The 17,887-nt window shown below is 39.4% G+C and overlaps 1 protein-coding gene and 1 pseudogene across 1 annotated transcript in view; both read right to left on the bottom strand.

Moving 5' to 3' along the window:
• Positions 1 to 17,887, bottom strand: part of LOC113593346 (KRAB domain-containing protein 5-like) — a 90,799-nt pseudogene that overhangs the window by 17,446 nt on the left and 55,466 nt on the right.
• Positions 1 to 17,887, bottom strand: part of LOC113593331 (zinc finger protein 420-like) — a 44,080-nt gene that overhangs the window by 3,324 nt on the left and 22,869 nt on the right. The gene's annotated exons all lie outside the window — the stretch shown is intronic.

Genomic DNA, 17,887 nt, shown 5'->3' with positions numbered 1-17,887 from the left:
TACATTCATCATCATTCTCTGGGAAGGAGTCCCCAGATACCTTTGGCCTTCACTCTCCCCAACCTTGTTCCAGTCTGTGATTAAGTGTACATTCTCAAGGGAACTGTGTTTATATCTACTCATGACCCTTTTTGGAACGAAGCGTCAATGCATGACTTTAGCAGGAATGTCTTGGTACCATGTGAAAATATAGCTGACTGAGATCAAATAACAGAAAAGTAAAATCATTCCAGGGTACTACTCTCAGATGAAGGACTGACAACTTCTAATATAGAACCTTAAAATCAATCGGCATATCAGGAAGACAGCTAAGAAGAAATCATCAGGACTTGCTTCTTCCATGGACACATAAACTTGCACACAAGGAACTGACAGCATAGCTTAGTAGAGAATTCTGTAGCATCTCTTGGTGTAGTACAAATCATGTTTTTGTATCTCAGAAAATGAAGAAAAGTACCCTATGTGCTATGTCCTCAAAATTAGCAGGAGAAAGGCAATTGAAACGTAAAACAGAAATGAAAACTATAGAATAAAGCAAAAAATAGGAAAAATCAACAATAGAAACAGTTGGTGTTCAGAAAACCCCCTAAAATCAACAGGTGTATGTCTAATGAAGCCAGAATGATAGAGAAGACTAACTAAAATCAAGTGACGAAGTGAAGGCAGACACAGTATAACTGATCCCATAGAAATAAAAATAAATCCAGCCCACGATAATTATATGGCAAGTAGATACCAAAGAATGGTTATGAATTTCCAAAAAGATAAAACCTACCAGGACTCCATCATGAAGAAATCTGTCTGTCTACCTACCGACTTAGCTATCTAGCTACCTACCTACCTATCAATCTAGGGTCTTTAACACACTGTAGAGATATTGGGTACCTGGGGAAAGAAAGGTGCAATGGCACACTGTTCAAGTTCATTTGGAGAGTAGAGCAAGAGCCCAGGCAGGTACCACAATGGCATTTTGATGCCCTCCCTTACACCCTTGAGAATTGTACAGTACTCTTGTGGTCAGAAAGCAGCTCCTGCCCAAGATTTTGGGGAAAGATCATTCTCCTCTTTTCCACATCCCCAAGAAATGATTGTTACAACAACTGTGCCTCTGATTTTGAAGAACTAGACATAGATAGATTTCCTCGTATTTGGAGTGTCAGGAGGGGAAGTTGGCACAGCTCCACAGGGTAACAGGGCTTGATTATTTACAATGGGTGGTCTGCCTTGCACATTTGGTCCTTGCAGGAATGTCATGGCACAATCATTGGTTGCCAGGACCAGAGGAAATACTGGGGCTGAAGCCTCCAGAGTCTGAGGAGGGGCTCATTTGAGATGAGGTAGACTGTGGGCAAGCAGCATCTCATCTCCATGTAAGAGCTAGCCAGTAGATCCTGGTCACCTCATGGTGGTTTTCTATGGCTTGGGGCACATTTTGAATGTAACGGCGTTGGGCAGGATTTTTTGAACACCTGCCAACAGTTGCAATATAATGAGAACTGTGGTCTAAGGGGAGAATACTGGTTGTTGCTTTATTGGAATAAGCTATTTTCTTAGGTGACACTAATATTTACACTGACTTTCAAGTTTTTAATAGATCCTAAGGATGAGAATCTTAAAATGATAGAAAAGTCTCCCTCCTATTATTTAAAGGATTATAAAATTATTATCCGTATAATTATCTACATACCCACCTATTAATACTCTACCAAAATACAAAGCTTCCTTTCTTTAGGTACTCTCCAAGAGTGTTTCTTTTTAATGCAATTATAAATGAAGATTATTTTCCTGCACCCTTAAAGTTGGGCATTATTCTACTTCATTGGTTTTCTACCAAAGTATTTTGGGTTGTTCCCAATCTTTGGCTTTTACATAGGGGTGGTGAATACTTGAAGGTCACTGTTGTGCAAGTTTGCAAGTACTGTGTAGGTAAATTTGAGGGAAAGCTGTTAGTGAAGAGACAAAAAAGTATACATAATTTTGCTAGATATTGCCAAATTATCTTCCACAGGTACTAAAAGAATTTCACCCCCAATAGCAAGAATACCTGTTTCTTCACAAGATCACCCATAGATGATTGGACTCTTGCTGATCTTTTAAGGCACATAGTCTGAGTTCAGTATTTCTGGCTTGAGTCTGCTTCATAGGCCAGCAGTTGTGCCTCTCTCAAATTTCCCTCAGCTAGTGCACCCTTCCCACAATCACTTGGCAATGAATGTGTGTGCAAATGTAAACTGGAGAATTGGGAACCCAAATTCTGCAGTGTGAATGAAACACACAAAATCGTCTTTGCCTTTAAGCAGTGCCTGGGTGACTCAGTAGGTTAGCATCAGACTCTTGATTTTGGCTCCTTTCATGATCTCATGCTTTGTGACATCCAGTCCCTTCTCGGGCACTGTGCTGTCCATACAGGGCCTGCCTGGGATTCTCTCTTTCCAAAAACAAATAAATATTAAAAACAACAACAGGGTTGCCTGAGGGGCTCAGTCGTTTGAGCATTTGACTTTAGCTCAGTTCACAAACTCGTGGTTGGTGAGTTCAAGCCCCACATTCAGCTCTGCAGGAGAAGGAAATACCAAGGAAAAATCAGAAATTCATAAAATAGTTGGGGCACCTGGGTAGCTCATTCTGCTAAGTGTCTAACTCCTGATTTCAGCTCAGGTCATGACCCCAGAGTTGTGGGATCAAGTCCCAGGTAGGGCTTCAGTCTCAGTGAGTAGCTTAAGATTCTGTCTCTCTCACTCTGCCCCTTGCCTCAACTTGCATGTGCTCTCTCTCTCTCACTCAAAATAAATGAATAAATAAAACTAAAAACTTAAAAATTAGAAATAAGATACCAGAACAATAATATGAAAAATAATGCCAAGGTTTTTCAAAACAAACAAAATTGGAAATTCTTCAACTCCATTAACTAAGAAAAAAGGAGAGAGAATTCAAGCACCAAGTGGAGAAATGGAACAGAAACCTCACAACAGATAACCACAGAAATATATAGTGTGATAACAGATCACATCAACAATTATATACTAACAAGTTAGACAAAATAGAAAAAAAATGTAAATTTAAACAACGCACAAGTTACCAAGATTGAAAAATGAATCTTGAGCTCAAGAAATAGCAAATCTTCTTAGACCCTCACAAAAAAATAAGTTGAATTTGGAATAAAAAACCTCCCAGTATAGGAAAGCCCACAACCTCTTGTCTTCATTGGCCAATTCTGACAAACATTAACAACAAAACAAAATTTAGGACAATCTTCATGAAAATCTTAAAAGTAGAATAGAGGGAACCCATTGAAAATAACCCTAGGAGGCCAGCATTACCCTGGCACCAAAGCAGGATAATTGCCACACAAGAACAAAATATGTAGTTTGTCCATCCTAAGTATTGCTACTCTGGCTTTCTTTTGACCTTCATCTGCTTGAGAAAGGTTTCTCTACCACCCTCACTTTCTATCTATAAGTGTCTTCAGGTCTATATGGAGTCTCTTGTAGGCAGCATATAGATGGGCCTGGGGTTTATTTTTTTGTTGTTTTTGTTTGGTTGGTTTATTCCATTCAGAGACTCTATGTGTTTTGATTGGAATATATAGTACATTTTCATTGCAGGTGTTTATTGATAGATATACATTTTTTGCCATTTTATTACTCGTTTTGTCATTGTTTCTAGAAACTTTCTTGATCCTTTTTCTGTGTCACTGTTGGTGTCTTCTTTGCACTTCAAGATTCCCCTTTGACATTTCCTGCAGGGCTAGTTCAGTGGTGAGGAATTCCTTTAGATTTTGCTTGTCTAGGAAACTCTGTCTCTCCTTCCCTTCTGAATGATAGCCTTGCTGGATAGAGAATTCCTGGCTGCCTATTTTTCCCAGTCAGCAAGTGGAATAGACCATGCCACTCCCTTCTGGCTTGCCAAGTTTCTGTTGAAGAACCACCAGGTAACCTTATGGTTCTCCCTGATAAGTGAAAGATGTCTTCCTGCTTTGAAGAGTTTTTCTTTATCACCGTATTTTTTAAATTTAATTCTAATATATCTTGGCTTGGGCCTGTTTGTGTTGATTTTGATGGGAGTTCTCTGTGCATTTTATTCTTTATTTAAAAAAAATTTTTTTTTAAGTTTTTGTTTATTTTTGAGACAGAGAGAGACAGAAAATGAGCAGGAGAGGGGGAGAGAGGGAGACACAGAATCTGAAGCAGCACACAGCCCGATGTGGGGCTCAAACTCATGGACTATGAGATCATGACCTAGTCAAATTCAGAGGCTTAACTGACTAAGTGACACAGCTCTATTTTTAATTTTTTGTGTGTGAAGTAACCTTTAAGCCCAACATAGGGTTTTGACTTCCAGCCGAGCATTCAGGTGTTAGGTACTCTACTGCCTAAGCCAGCCAGGCATCCCTCCATTTACATTGTCTTTTCGGTAGGTACATATCAACATTTCATGGTGTGGCTTGCCACAGAATAACAGGTACCGAAAAATGAATTATTATCTTTCAATTGAACCAATGTGAAATGTGACTATCACATGCTACCCAACTTTATCTTATCAGTTTCTACAACTGATAAAAATCCTCTTTCCACTCAAGTCAGGATGGGTGACAAAGACCATGGGCTGTAAAACAACACAGGGACATCTAACCCAAAAACCGGGTGGGCTCTGTGAAGCAGACATCCTCCCTGCTGGTGACTGGTGATCTGGTACCCAACTAATCTGTATCTTGCACAGTCCAGAGCACAGGACTACCCTGACCGTGGGGCTGCATGGAAGTCAGGGAAGTCCCTGCTGGCAGGGAGTCAAGATACCTGGGAGGTCATCAACCTTAGGGATCAGAGAGGTGTTGGGGTTGTATACATGGGATACCAGTGCTTTGTGGACACACCACACCCACCTTGCTGGTTCTGACTATTAGTGTTCAGAAGCCTGCTTCATCTTCAACTTCCATTCTGTCACATGACATCTTAAAGCACTGGCCACAATGTTTAAATCCTCGTATTTCCCCTTTCCAGCTACTGCCACATATCTGGGCCTGGGAAAGGATGGTTACCTATGGTATCCAAAGCAACTGGTCCTCAGGACTGCCAGGGAATTCATGAACATATGAGGAAAGGATCTGACTTCCCTCAATCTGAGAACCTACCACATTTCCCATGTCCCCATGTCTGTCACATTTCTTCATCACAAGTATCTTCCTAAGACTTCACAGTGAATAAAGGAGGCTTCCTACCAGATCTTTCCCTGCATTTCAAGAGTTCTCCATATGTGCTTTTAGTAGGACCTATCGTCCTGGTCAAGGATAGCATCCTCATATTCTATCTGTCCTCACAACTCTCTCTATGCCAAGTGAATGAGAAAATCCTGTGGCCCATTGATGTTTTCCTTTTCCTCCAGGGAAGTGATGACCACATTGTATTTAAATCCCAGGTATGGCCTCCATACCCGTTAACAACCATTTCCCATTGAATTAAAAGTTCCAAATCACACCGAAGAAACTACCAGAGTCTGTGCGGCTTATGTGGGAGTGGGAGAGCGGTAAAAATGGGATATCCACAACACAGCGTAGAAGGACAGCTGTGATGCCTAAATGACTGTAATGGAGATGAGAACATTAAAAAAACTGGAGATGATTTGGAAAGAAAACAAGCAAAATGTATCCTTCTCCATCCAGAGTCAGCAACACATCTTGGACAGTGTCCTCTCCCCACGTGAAGAATTCATGGCAATGCTTCAGCCTAGATGTTTTTCAGTATTCGTTGGGCTGCAGAATTATTCCTAATACAAGATTGTTTTCTCCCTATATGTAGAACATCTAGTAAGCACCAAGCAACATCGCATGCTTGGTCTCATCAAGTCAATGTTAAAACAACCCATGACACATAAACCTGCAAGTTTTCACTCTGAAGTTTTCACTCTCCAATCGGAGAACTTGGATGATATCACTTCCAAGAAGGAAAAAGAACAGTAACTAAAGAAATCTTACTTCGTGTTCTTCTCCAATTGAGAGAAGTGAAATGTATTAATAAAACTATACGGAATTTAGTATGTTCACTGTTGAACTACTCCATAATCAAATTAATTTTGGAACACCATGTCATTTCATGCAAGCCATTCTTAACATCCCTGAGTATACCTGATAAGCAGCAGTTCCTAAACATTTGAATGAGGAAAAGAGTATATGCTACATAACTAATAGGCAGGTAGACAAGACAGGATTTGCATGGGGGAGATTTTCAAGCCATGATGCAGGAGATTTAGGAGAAATGAATGGAATACGATCTATAGAAAATTATTCCCATTTTCAATCTGTAACATTTTTGTTTACTACATCAGCATCAATTTGGAAATTACCTCATTGGATCTAATATTCCCTTTCCTTCTGAAGATATACGTACACAAACTTAAATATACACACCCCTATACTTGCACTTCTTTCTAGTTAGTTCTTTTATTCCAAATTACATCTTTAGCAGGACACCTGGGTGGCTTAATTGGCTAAGTATCCAACTTCAGCTCAGGTTATGACCTTGTGATTTATAAGTTCAAGCCTTATGTTGGTCTGTTTGCTGACAGCTCTGAACCTGGACCCTGCTTTGGATTCTATGTCTCTGTCTCTTGCCGGCTCTTCCCTGCTCATGCTCGCTCTCTCTCTCTCTCTCTCTCTCTCTCTCAAAACTAAATGAACATCAAAAAAGATTAAAAACAAAAGAACAAAAAACTAAAATGTATCTTTAGCTTAATATAACATACTGTATTCTGTGCGTACCCAAACCATAAAAATTTGTGTTCTGTATACTCCTAAAAACAACATAAGCAGAGAAAAAAAGTGTAAAATGTTAAAAACAATAATTGATAATTCTGTACATATGGCTTATAATTATAGTTGTAATAACTTTGTTCCCTTAGGAGTTAAATAGAACTTGGGGACGTTGGATTGTGAGCCATGGTTGAATAAAAGAAAACAAAGAACGTGAAACAATAAAGTTTGCTACTCACTGATCCTAGAGGATGTACCCAATATGCCTTGAGGTCAAGGCTGAGTGAAGGCAGAGACAGTGGCAGGAACTGGGGCAGATGCATTTTGTAGGGTCTACAGTTGGAGTGCTTTGCACTTCCTAAGCTAAGTCTAGAATGTACAATTCAAACCCACATGAGAAGGGCATGGTGAACTCTGCGGGGCTCTTCTCTAAGGGATGCTGAAGGTAGACACACTGGGAGTGGGTGCTCTTTCACAAAGGTTATTGGGGAAGCCCAAGCAGGAACTACTTTGAGACTTTGAGGGCATTATCTACTCTATTGGCTGCTGGGTCTAGCTAGAGTACCTTCAATCCCCCTGTAGCCAGTGTGGTTATACAAAATGGATCCCATGGCCACAGTATCAAGAAATTGACTAGCTATGCTCTAGGGGCAGCTGGGTGGCTCAATCGGTTGAGTGTCCAACTTCAGCTCAGGTCATGATCTCACAGTTCGTGGGTTTGAGCTCCGCATCCGGCTCTGTGCTGACATCTCAGGGCCTGGAGCCTGCTTCAGATTCTGTATCTCCCCCTCTCTCTCTGTCCCATCCCCCACTCATGCTCGGTCTCTCAAGAATGAAAAAATGTTAAAAAAATAAAATAAAAAGAAGAAATTGACTAGCTATGCTCTCAAGAATACTTCCGTGTCCTCCATATTAACAGCACCCTAATGTTCCAGCAGTCACAATAAGGAAGGTAGAATACATAAACTTGTGGAGAATAGATTATTAGTGATATCATCCCACTGCTTTCCCAAGCATGAGTGACCCTTGAACAATGCAGGGGTTCAGTGTGGCCACCCTCATGCCATTGAAAATCTGTGTATTACTTTGACTCCCCAACACTATATTTTAATAGCCTACTGATGACAAGGAACTTGATCGAGATCGATTAATGTATATTTTATGTTATATGTGTTATATATGACATTCCTATAGTAAAGGAATTTCAAAAAAGGAAAATGTTAAGAAACTCAGAAGAGAAAATAAATTTCTGTACAATGAACAAACCTGACTATCTATGTATCCACATAGACCAAACCCATGTTGCTCAATGGTCAAGTGCACTTTGTGTTACTGTTTACCTACAACCTTAATGAAGGTGGGGCAGGCTAAGGTTGGTGTAGAGGAATAGTTCATTCATTAACACAGTGTTAACACATTAAAATCTATTCACTGTTTTTAATCAAAATGTATTAAGTTCTGGGGCGCCTGGGTGGCGCAGTCGGTTGGGCGTCCGACTTCAGCCAGGTCACGATCTCGCGGTCCGTGAGTTCGAGCCCCGCGTCAGGCTCTGGGCTGATGGCCCAGAGCCTGGAGCCTGTTTCCGATTCTGTGTCTCCCTCTCTCTCTGCCCCTCCCCCATTCATGCTCTGTCTCTCTCCGTCCCAAAAATAACTAAAAAACGTTGAAAAAAAATTTCAAAATGTATTAAGTTCAAACACATGCTAAACATACCGTTGCAAAACCACTGTGCGATCCTTGGTCAAAACACCCATTTCAAGCATTCAAGAATTATTCTGTTCCTGTGATATAAGAATCTGTGAGTTGTGCTTTCCATGCTGTACAAGCTGAGGCTCATCATTGAATAAATGTGGATTTACAATAATTTTACACCCTTTTATGCAAGAGTTAGCTATGCTTGCCTAAGATGTGTGAAAATCTCTATTTCAACTGCCTAATATTCTTGACTTCTATCGATTGCTATTATGAAGATGCATGCAAATTTTAATCAACAGCCAACATAATCTCCTTGGAAAAAAACTGGCATATCTATTTAAAATTCAGAATGTTCCTCTATCTTACTTTAATACAAATAATGATGCCCTGAACGATCGCTTCATGGTGACTTACATCACTGTTATAGATCAGCCACAAACACCATGTGCATGTAGACTTTCTTCATACATTGCACATGACAGTGTCCATTATGTTCTATGGAAAAGTTGGTATGAGAATTCCCCATCATACTACAGCCCTGCATGTCTGAGAGACAGAAACAATCAAATCCTTTTGTATGCACACGAGCTAATAATATTTTCCACCCCCTCATCCCCAAAATTGCAATTATGGTCAAAAGAAAAAGGAGACGGTGAAATTATTCCTCTCCAGACACACATCCATCTTCTCTTGATCCTTTCACACACGTTAACAAACACAGTTGACCATGTTAGAACATGGGATTGAACCGTGTGGGTCCACTTATACACAAATTTGTATATATACTGTAAATGTGTTTTCTCTTCATTATTATTTCCTTAATATTTTCTTTCCTCAAGCTTGCTTTATTATAAAAATACTGCATATAATATAGGCCATGTATTAAAAAAGGGATATTGGCTGTTCTAGATGAGGCTTCTGGTCCACAATAGGCTATTTCCATGGGAAAGTACCTATGTTTTTAAATTTGGGGACTCGCAAGTTACAAGCAGATGTTCACTTGTGGAGGGGTTGGCACCCCATAGCACCTCCATTGTCCAAGACTAAATAAGTGATCTGAATGTTTTCACTTTGGATTTTCATCTATAATGAATACTCTGATTTAGAATCATATCTCAAAAGTGGTATTGACTTCTTTCTGCTGAGAATTCTCTCAGTTTATTTAGATTTCACATTCCATTACACAGCTGGCCAATTGTTCACAACTGTAGTGTTTTTATATTCAAATAAGCTTGTTGTTTTTGAAATATACATTAAACACAAAGTTTTTCATCATTCATTACATTTCTGGGGTTTATATCCAGTGTAGTTTTCTGATGTTTTATGAGAGTTCAGTTGTGGGTAGAGTTTGCCAACATTCTTCACATCTGTAAGCTATCTCCTCAGGACGGTCTCATGTTGAAAGGTTTTGATGAGGATTAAATGCTTTGTCAAATTTTTTACATTGGTAATCTTTCTTTCAGTATGCACTCTGTGATGGTCACAAAGTTTGAAGTTCTGCCTAAAGCCTTTGCCACATTTTTAAAAACACTTTTCAGCCTTCTCCCCAGTATATATCACACCTCGTGTTGACAAGTTTTGTGGTACTGAAAGCCTTTGCCATATTGTTACATTTGTAAGCTTTCTTCCCATTATGAAATCTCTGCTGTTGAGCAAGTTTTGAAGACTGGTTAAAAGTTTACCAGAGTTGCTGCATTGTTAAGTCTTCTCTCCAGTAAGGACGCAATGATGTGCAATTGGATTTGAGCTTTCATAAGACACTTTCCCACATTTATTACTTTTATACTGGATGTTTGTAAACGGAGTTCTCTGAAATTGAGGATTTGACCCTTGCTTCACGTTTCTTGCCAGATTCTTGGCATTGGAAAGTTGTATCTCCATACTAAACACCGTGGTAATTATGGAAGATAGAGTTCTCACTAAAGGCCTTCTGAAGTTCACCACACATAAAAACTAAATCCAAATTAGGCACTATGGGATAACATTGAACAGCGATGTTTGCATACGGACTGTCTGGTTATTAGAGACTTTGGAAAAGGAAGGCTAAGGCAAGGTGGAAGAATAATTAATCTTCTGAAAAGACCTCTCAAAACAACCAATTTAGACACTGAAAAAGGAAGATAAAAATTCTAACTTTTAGAAACATTTCAGTGAATAAGTGAATGAAGGATTAAACCAATTTTATATTTGAAATTATATGATTAGTTTTGGCATGGATTGGTTCATTTTCAAGAATTTCCAAAGTCCTTTCAGAGAATATTTAAGAATAAAAATGAATTATGGAGGGGCAGCTGGGTAGCTCACTTGGTCGGATATCTGACCTCAGCCCAAGATACCATCTCATGGTTTGAGATTCCAAGCCCTACATCAGACTCTCTGCTGATAACTCAGAGCCTTTAGCCTGCTTCTGAATATGCATCTCTCTCTCTGCTTCTCCCCTGCTTGCACTCTTTCTCTTAAAAATGAGTAAAATATTTTTAAAGATTTACAATAATGTATTTTAGTTTTCCCCAAACAAAAACTGAAGGAATTCACCACCACTAAACCAGCCCTACAAGAGACCCTAAGGGGGATTCTGTGAGTGAAATGTTGCAAGGACCACAAAGGACCAGAGACATCACTACAAGCATGAAACCTAAAGACATCACAATGACTCTAAACCCATATCTTTCTGTAATAACACTGAATGTAAATGGACTAAATGCTCCAACCAAAAGACGTAGGGTATCAGAATAGATTAAAAAAAAAATCTATTTGCTGTCTACAAGAGACTCATTTTAGACCTGAGGACACCTTCAGATTGACAGTGAGGGGATGGAGAACTATCTATCATGCTACTGGAAGTCAAAAGAAAGTTGGAGTGGCCATACTTATATCAGACAAACTAGACTTTAAATTAAAGGCTGTAACAAGAGATGAAGAAGGGCATTATATAATTATTATAGGGTCTATCCATCAGGAAGAGCTAACAATTATAAATGTCTATGAGCCGAATACAGAAGCCCCCAAGTATATAAAACAATTAATCACAAACATAAGCAGCCTTATGGATAAGAATATGGTAATTGCAGGGGACTCTGATACCTCACTTACAGCAATGGAGAGATCATCTAGACACACGATCAATAAAGAAACAAGGGCCCTGAGTGATACACTGGATCAGAGGGACTTGACAGATATATTTAAAACTCTGCATCCCAAAGCAACAGAATACACTTTCTTGAGTGCACATGGAACATTCTCCAAGATAGATCACATACTGGGTCACAAAACAGACCTTCATAAGTATAAAAGAATTGAGATCATACCATACATGCTTTCAGACCACAGTGCCATGAAACTTGAAATCAACCACAGGAAAAAGTCTGGAAAACCTCCAAAAGCATGGAGGTTAAAGAACACCCTACTAAAGAATGAATGGGTTACCCAGGCAAGTAGAGGAGAAATTTAAAAATATACGGAAACAAATGAAAATGAAAATACAACAATCCAAATTCTTTGGGATGCAGCGAAGGCAGTCCTGAGAGGAAAATACATTGCAATCCAGGCCTACCTCAGGAAACAAGAAAAATCCCAAATCAAAACCTAACAGCACACCTAATGGAAATAGAAGCAGAACCACAAAGACACCCCAAACCCAGCAGAAGAAGACAAATAGTAAAGATCAGAGCAAAAATAAAAAATATAGAATCTAAAAAAACTGTAGAGCAGATCAATGAAACCAAGAGTTGGTGTTTTGAAAAAATAAACAAAATTGATAAAGCTTTAGCCAGGCTCCTCAAAAAGAAAAGGGAGAGGACCCAAATGGATAAAATCATGAATGAAAATGGAATTATTACACCAATCCTTCAGAAATACAAGCAATTATCAGGGAACACTATGAAAAGTTATATGCCAACAAACTGGACAACCTGGAAGAAGTGGAAAAATTCCTGAGCACCCAAACACTTCCAAAACTCAAACAGGAAGAGATAGAAAACTTGAATAGACCCATAAGCAGTGAACAAACTGAATCAGTTATCAAAAATCTCCCAACAAATAAGAATCCAGGACCAGATGGCTTCCCTGGGGAATTCTACCAGACATTTGAAGCAGAGTTAACACCTATCCTTCTCAAGCTGTTCCAAAAAAGAGAAAGGGAAGAAAAACTTCCACACTCATTCTATGAAGCCAGCATTACTTTGGTTCTCAAGCCAGACCAAGACCCAGCAAAAAAAAGAGAACTACAGGCCAATATCCCTGATGAATATGGATGCAACAATTCTCATTAAGATAGTAGCAAATAGAATTCAACAGCATATAAAAAGAATTCTTCCCCATGATCAAGTGGGATTCATTCCTGGGCTGCAGGGCTGGTTCGACGTTCGCAAATCAATCAATGTGATACATCACATTAATAAAGATCCTGTCAATAAAATCATCCTCTCAACTGATGCAGAAAAAGCATTTGACAAAATTCAGCATCTTTTCTTAATAAAAACCCTGGAGGAAGTCGTGATAGTAGGAACATACTTAAATATCATAAAAGGCATTTGTGAAAAGCCCACAGATAATATCATCCTCAATGGGGAAAAACTGAGAGCTTTCCCCCTGAGATCAGGAACACGACAGGGATGTCCACTCTCACCGATATTAACATAGTGTTGGAAGTTCTAGCATCAACAATGAGACAACAAAAGGAAATCAAAAGCATCAAAATTGGCAAAGATGAAGCCAAGCTTTCAGTACTCAGCAAAGTCGCAGAGTACAAAATTAATGTACAGAAATCAGTTGCATTCTTATACACTAATAACGAAGCAACAGAAACACAAATAAAGAAAATGATCCCATTGACAATTGCACCAAGAAGCATAAAATACCTAGGAATAAACCGAACCAAAGATCTGTATGCTGAAAACTATAGAAAGTTTATGAAGGAAATTGATGAAGATACAAAGAAATGGAGAAACATTCCATGCTCATGGATTGGAAAAATAAATAATGTTAAAATGTCAATACTACACAAAGCAATCTACACATTCAATACAATCCTAATCAAAATTGCACCAGCATTCTTCTCGAAGCTAGAAAAAGCAATCCTAAAATTTGTACGGAACCACAAAAGACCCCGAATAGCCAAAGTAATATTGAATAAGATGACCAAAGCGGGAGGCATCACAGTCCCAGACTTTAGCCTCTACTACAAAGCTGTAATCAAGATAGCATGATATTGGCACAAAAACCGACACATAGGCCAATGGAATAGAATAGAGACTCCAGAATTGGACCCACAAAAGTATGGCCAACTAATCTTTGACAAAGCAGGAAAGAATATTCAATGGAAAAAAGACAGTCTAACAAATGGTTCTGGGAGAACTGGACAGCAACATGCAGAAGAATGAAACCAGACCACCTTCTTACACCATCCACAAAAATAAACTCCAAATGGATAAAGGACCTGAATGTGAGACAGGAAATGATCAAAACGCGAGGAGAAAGCAGGAAAAAACCTCTCTGACCTCAGCCGCAGCAATTTCTTACTTGACACATCCCCAAAGACGAGGGAATTAAAAGCAAAAGTGAACTATTGGGACTTAATCAAGATAAAAACTACTGCACTGCAAAGGAAACAAGTCAACAAAACTAAAAGGAAACCAACGGAATGGGAAAAGATATTTGCAAATGACATATCAGACAAAGGGCTAGTATCCAAAATCTACAAATAGCTCACCAAACTCCACACCTCAAAAACAAGTAATCCAGTGCAGAAATGGGCAGAAAACATGAATAGACACTTCTCTAAAGAAGACATCCAAATGGCCAACAGGCACATGAAAAGATGCTCAACGTCACTCCTCATCAGGGAAACACAAATCAAAACCACACCGAGATATCATCTCATGCCAGTCAGAGTGGCTAAAATGAAGAAATCAGGAGACTATAGAGGCTGGAGAGGATGTGGAGAAACGAGAACCCTCTTGCACTGTTGGTGGGAATACAAACTGGTGCACTTCCTCTGGAAAACAGTGGGGAGGTTCCTCAAAAAATTAAAAATAGATCTACCCTATGACCCAGCAATAGCACTGCTAGGAATTTACCCAAGGGATACAGGGGTACTGATGCATAGGGGCACTTGTACCCCAATGTTTATAGCAGCACTTTCAACAATAGCTAAATTATGGAAAGAGCTTAAATGTCCATCAACTGACAAATGGATAAAGAAATTGTGGTTTATATACACAATGGAATACTACTTGGAAACGAGAAAGAATGAAATATGGCCTTTTGTAGTAACGTGGATGGAACTGAAGAGTGTTATGCTAAGTCATACAGAGAAAGAGAGGTACCATATATTTTCACTCTTATGTGGATCCTGAGAAACTTAATACAAGACCATGGGGGAGGGGAAGGAAAAAGAAAAAGGGAGGGAGGGAGACAAACCATAAGAGACTGTTAAAAACTGAGAATAAACTGAGGGTTTGTGGGGGCTGGGAGGGAGGGGACGGTGGGTGATGAGCATTGAGGAGGGCACCTGTTGGAATGAGCACTGGTTGTTGTATGGAAACCAATCTGACAATAAATTTCATATTTAAAAAGATGAGAAGCAACCAAAAATAAATAAATAAATATTTAAAAAATAAAACTTTACGAAAATGGATTTTGGTCCTGGGATTCAAATGGAACTGACTTCAGGTGGGGGTTTTACCCCAAGTATTTTATACGCTTGATCTCTTCTGGCAGTATGGGTTCCATTAAGGGCAATTGTCCCGGTTTGGCGATATCCATCATAACCTCATTTCTACCCTCCATCTTCATCCAAGTCATCACTGAGTGTAAATACTAAGAACCACAACTTGCATTTGTTCCTACATCACTCTTTAAAAAGAATATTCTTTACCTGACTTTGCCAACAAGCCTATGGTGTTATGAAAAGACACAAGTAAAAGATACACGATCAGTTCTCTCACTTACTATCCTCACATGCATATATGTTAAATGCTAATATCCAAAATTAATACCCATCACAGGATATCAGCAGTGAAGAAATAGGGAGCATCAGGACGGTGGCTCCCCCATGGAGAAAAAAATGGACTGAATTACTTTGTGAGTGCTCCAGAAGGCAATTAGGAGAAACCAGCCCAAGCAGGCAAGTAGAAAAGAGAAACATCAAAGAGACAAAGTTTGTGACACTGGCCCACAAAGCTACTCACCCTTCCTGACGCTCCATGACAACACTGTATGAAAACTGTTACCTCTCATCAGGAGATGAACACAGGAGTGACCTCTATGTTCAGTGATCTGGCTTTTTTGCAGGTGCCTGAGGGACTTGTTTCTGTCATGCAGAACATGGAAGCAGAGGGAATGAGGGCACCCGCTGGATGCACTATGATGGATGCTGAGACAACAGGTGAGCTTTTGTTTACACACTGGAGAGACTACAGAGCTGAGGACAAAAGAGGAAGGTATGGGCTCTAAAGAAGTACCTATACTTTTGTAAACTGGGAAACTACAAAAATTCAGACATTACCAATTACTTGTGTTCTCCTGTAAAAACAAGTTCATAAGCCTAAGCACAGAAGCTGTTTTCTTAAATTCACTAATCTCAACAAAAGGCCACAAGGCCATAAAGAAATAGAAGAACTTGTTTCACTCACAGGAATGAAATAAATCTCCAAAACTGACCTTAAATTAATTAGGAAGTATCAATGACAAAGAAGTCAAGAAGAAATCATCATAAAGATGCTCATGGAGGAAGAAGAGAAAACAGGTAACTAAATGAGAGCAGAAAAACTATGCATGACCAAAACGTAAGCCCAAAGAGGCAAAGTATAAGAAACAATTGGGAGCTCAAGTGGAGAACCTCTGAATTTAAAAATATACAAAGGAGTCAGCAACAGACTTGATCAAGCAGAAAAAAGAAGTGGACAATCTAAAGACCTCTTGTTTTAAATTACCTAAGAGGACCAAAGAAAAATGTGGAAAAGGACAAAGTCTAGGGACACACGGGACACCGACAAGTGGAACAATGTGTACATTAATGGGACCCCATAAGGAGAGCAGAGTGAAAGGGGGCAGAGAGTTTCCATGAAGAACTAAAGGCTTGTAGCTCTCTTGTATGTGGAAAGAAGAGACAAATTCACAAGCACGGTAAATTCACAGTAGGATAAGTATCAATGGTGGGAGATGGGTGAGGGACAGGTTGCTTGGTGATGGCTATTAAGGAAAGCAATTGTTATGATGAGCACTGTACGTAAGTGATGAGCCACTGAATTATACTGAAATCAATTTTGCACGGTATGTTATCTAATTAGAATTTAAGTAAAAATAGAAGAAAAAAGACAAGACATGAACACAGTGACACGTTATAATTAACCTACCAAAAATGACCAGTGAAAAGAGAATTTTGAAAAGCATGGCAAAGGCAACTCATCTTGTACAAGAGAGCTCCTAGCAGATTGTGAGTGGGGTTCTCAGTAGACCTTATAGAAAGAAAAGCATGAAACAATGTATTCAAATACTGAAGGATCAAAAACTATCCACCAAAAATACCCTACCTGGCACAGCTGTTTTCCATGCATGTAGAAATGAAGACTTTGCCAAGGCAAAACCCCTCTAAGTTTATCAGCAGATCTGTCCTACAAAAATGTTAAAGAATGTCCTTCTAGGGGCACCTGGGTGCCTCGGTTGGTCACGTATCCAACTTTGGTTCCAGTTATGTTCTCACGGTTGGTGAGTCCGTGCCCTGTGTTGTGATCTTGCTGAAGACTTAGTGCCTGGAGGCTGCTTCAGATTCTGTCTCTGTCTCTCTCTCTCTCTCAAAATATAAATAAACATTAATTTTTTTAAAAAAGTCCTTGTTGAACTAAAAAGATTCTAAACAGTAACTGAAAAGACATAACATAAAGCTCTCTGAGAAGTATAAATATTTACACAATTATAGAAACCTGTAGTGTTGTAACAAGGTAGGACAAGTCACATTTATTTCTGCTACAGACTTTTACTTAAATAAAAGCATAAAAATCAAATCTAGGTAATAATATATGCAATATAAAAAAAGAATTTATGATGTCATCAATATAAAGTGGGTACTGGTGCAGAGATGATAAATAGAAGAGTTTTGTATAAAATTGACACTATCGGCTTAAAACTGTGTTAGGGGCATGAGGGTGGCTCATTCGGTTAAGTGTCTGACTCCTGATTTCAGCTTAGGACACGTTCTCCCAGTTTGGGAATTCAAATCCTGTGTTGAGGGTTGCTTCAGGGGCTCATTTGGTTACGTGCTCAACTTCAGCTCAGGTCATGACCTCGGGGTTCATGAGTTTGAGCCCCGCATTGGGCTCTGTGCTGACAGCAAGAAGCCTGGAGATCCAGATTCTGTGTCTCCCTCCCTCTCTGCCCCTCCCCTGCGTGGGCTTGGTCGGTCGGTCTCTCTTTCTCTCTGTCTCTGTCTCTCTTTCTCTCTGTCTC

This window comes from Acinonyx jubatus, chromosome E2, assembly GCF_027475565.1.
Source record: "Acinonyx jubatus isolate Ajub_Pintada_27869175 chromosome E2, VMU_Ajub_asm_v1.0, whole genome shotgun sequence".
Lineage (NCBI taxonomy): Eukaryota > Metazoa > Chordata > Mammalia > Carnivora > Felidae > Acinonyx > Acinonyx jubatus.
Note: the sequence above shows the minus strand (reverse complement) of the source record. Positions and strands in the feature narration are given on the sequence as shown.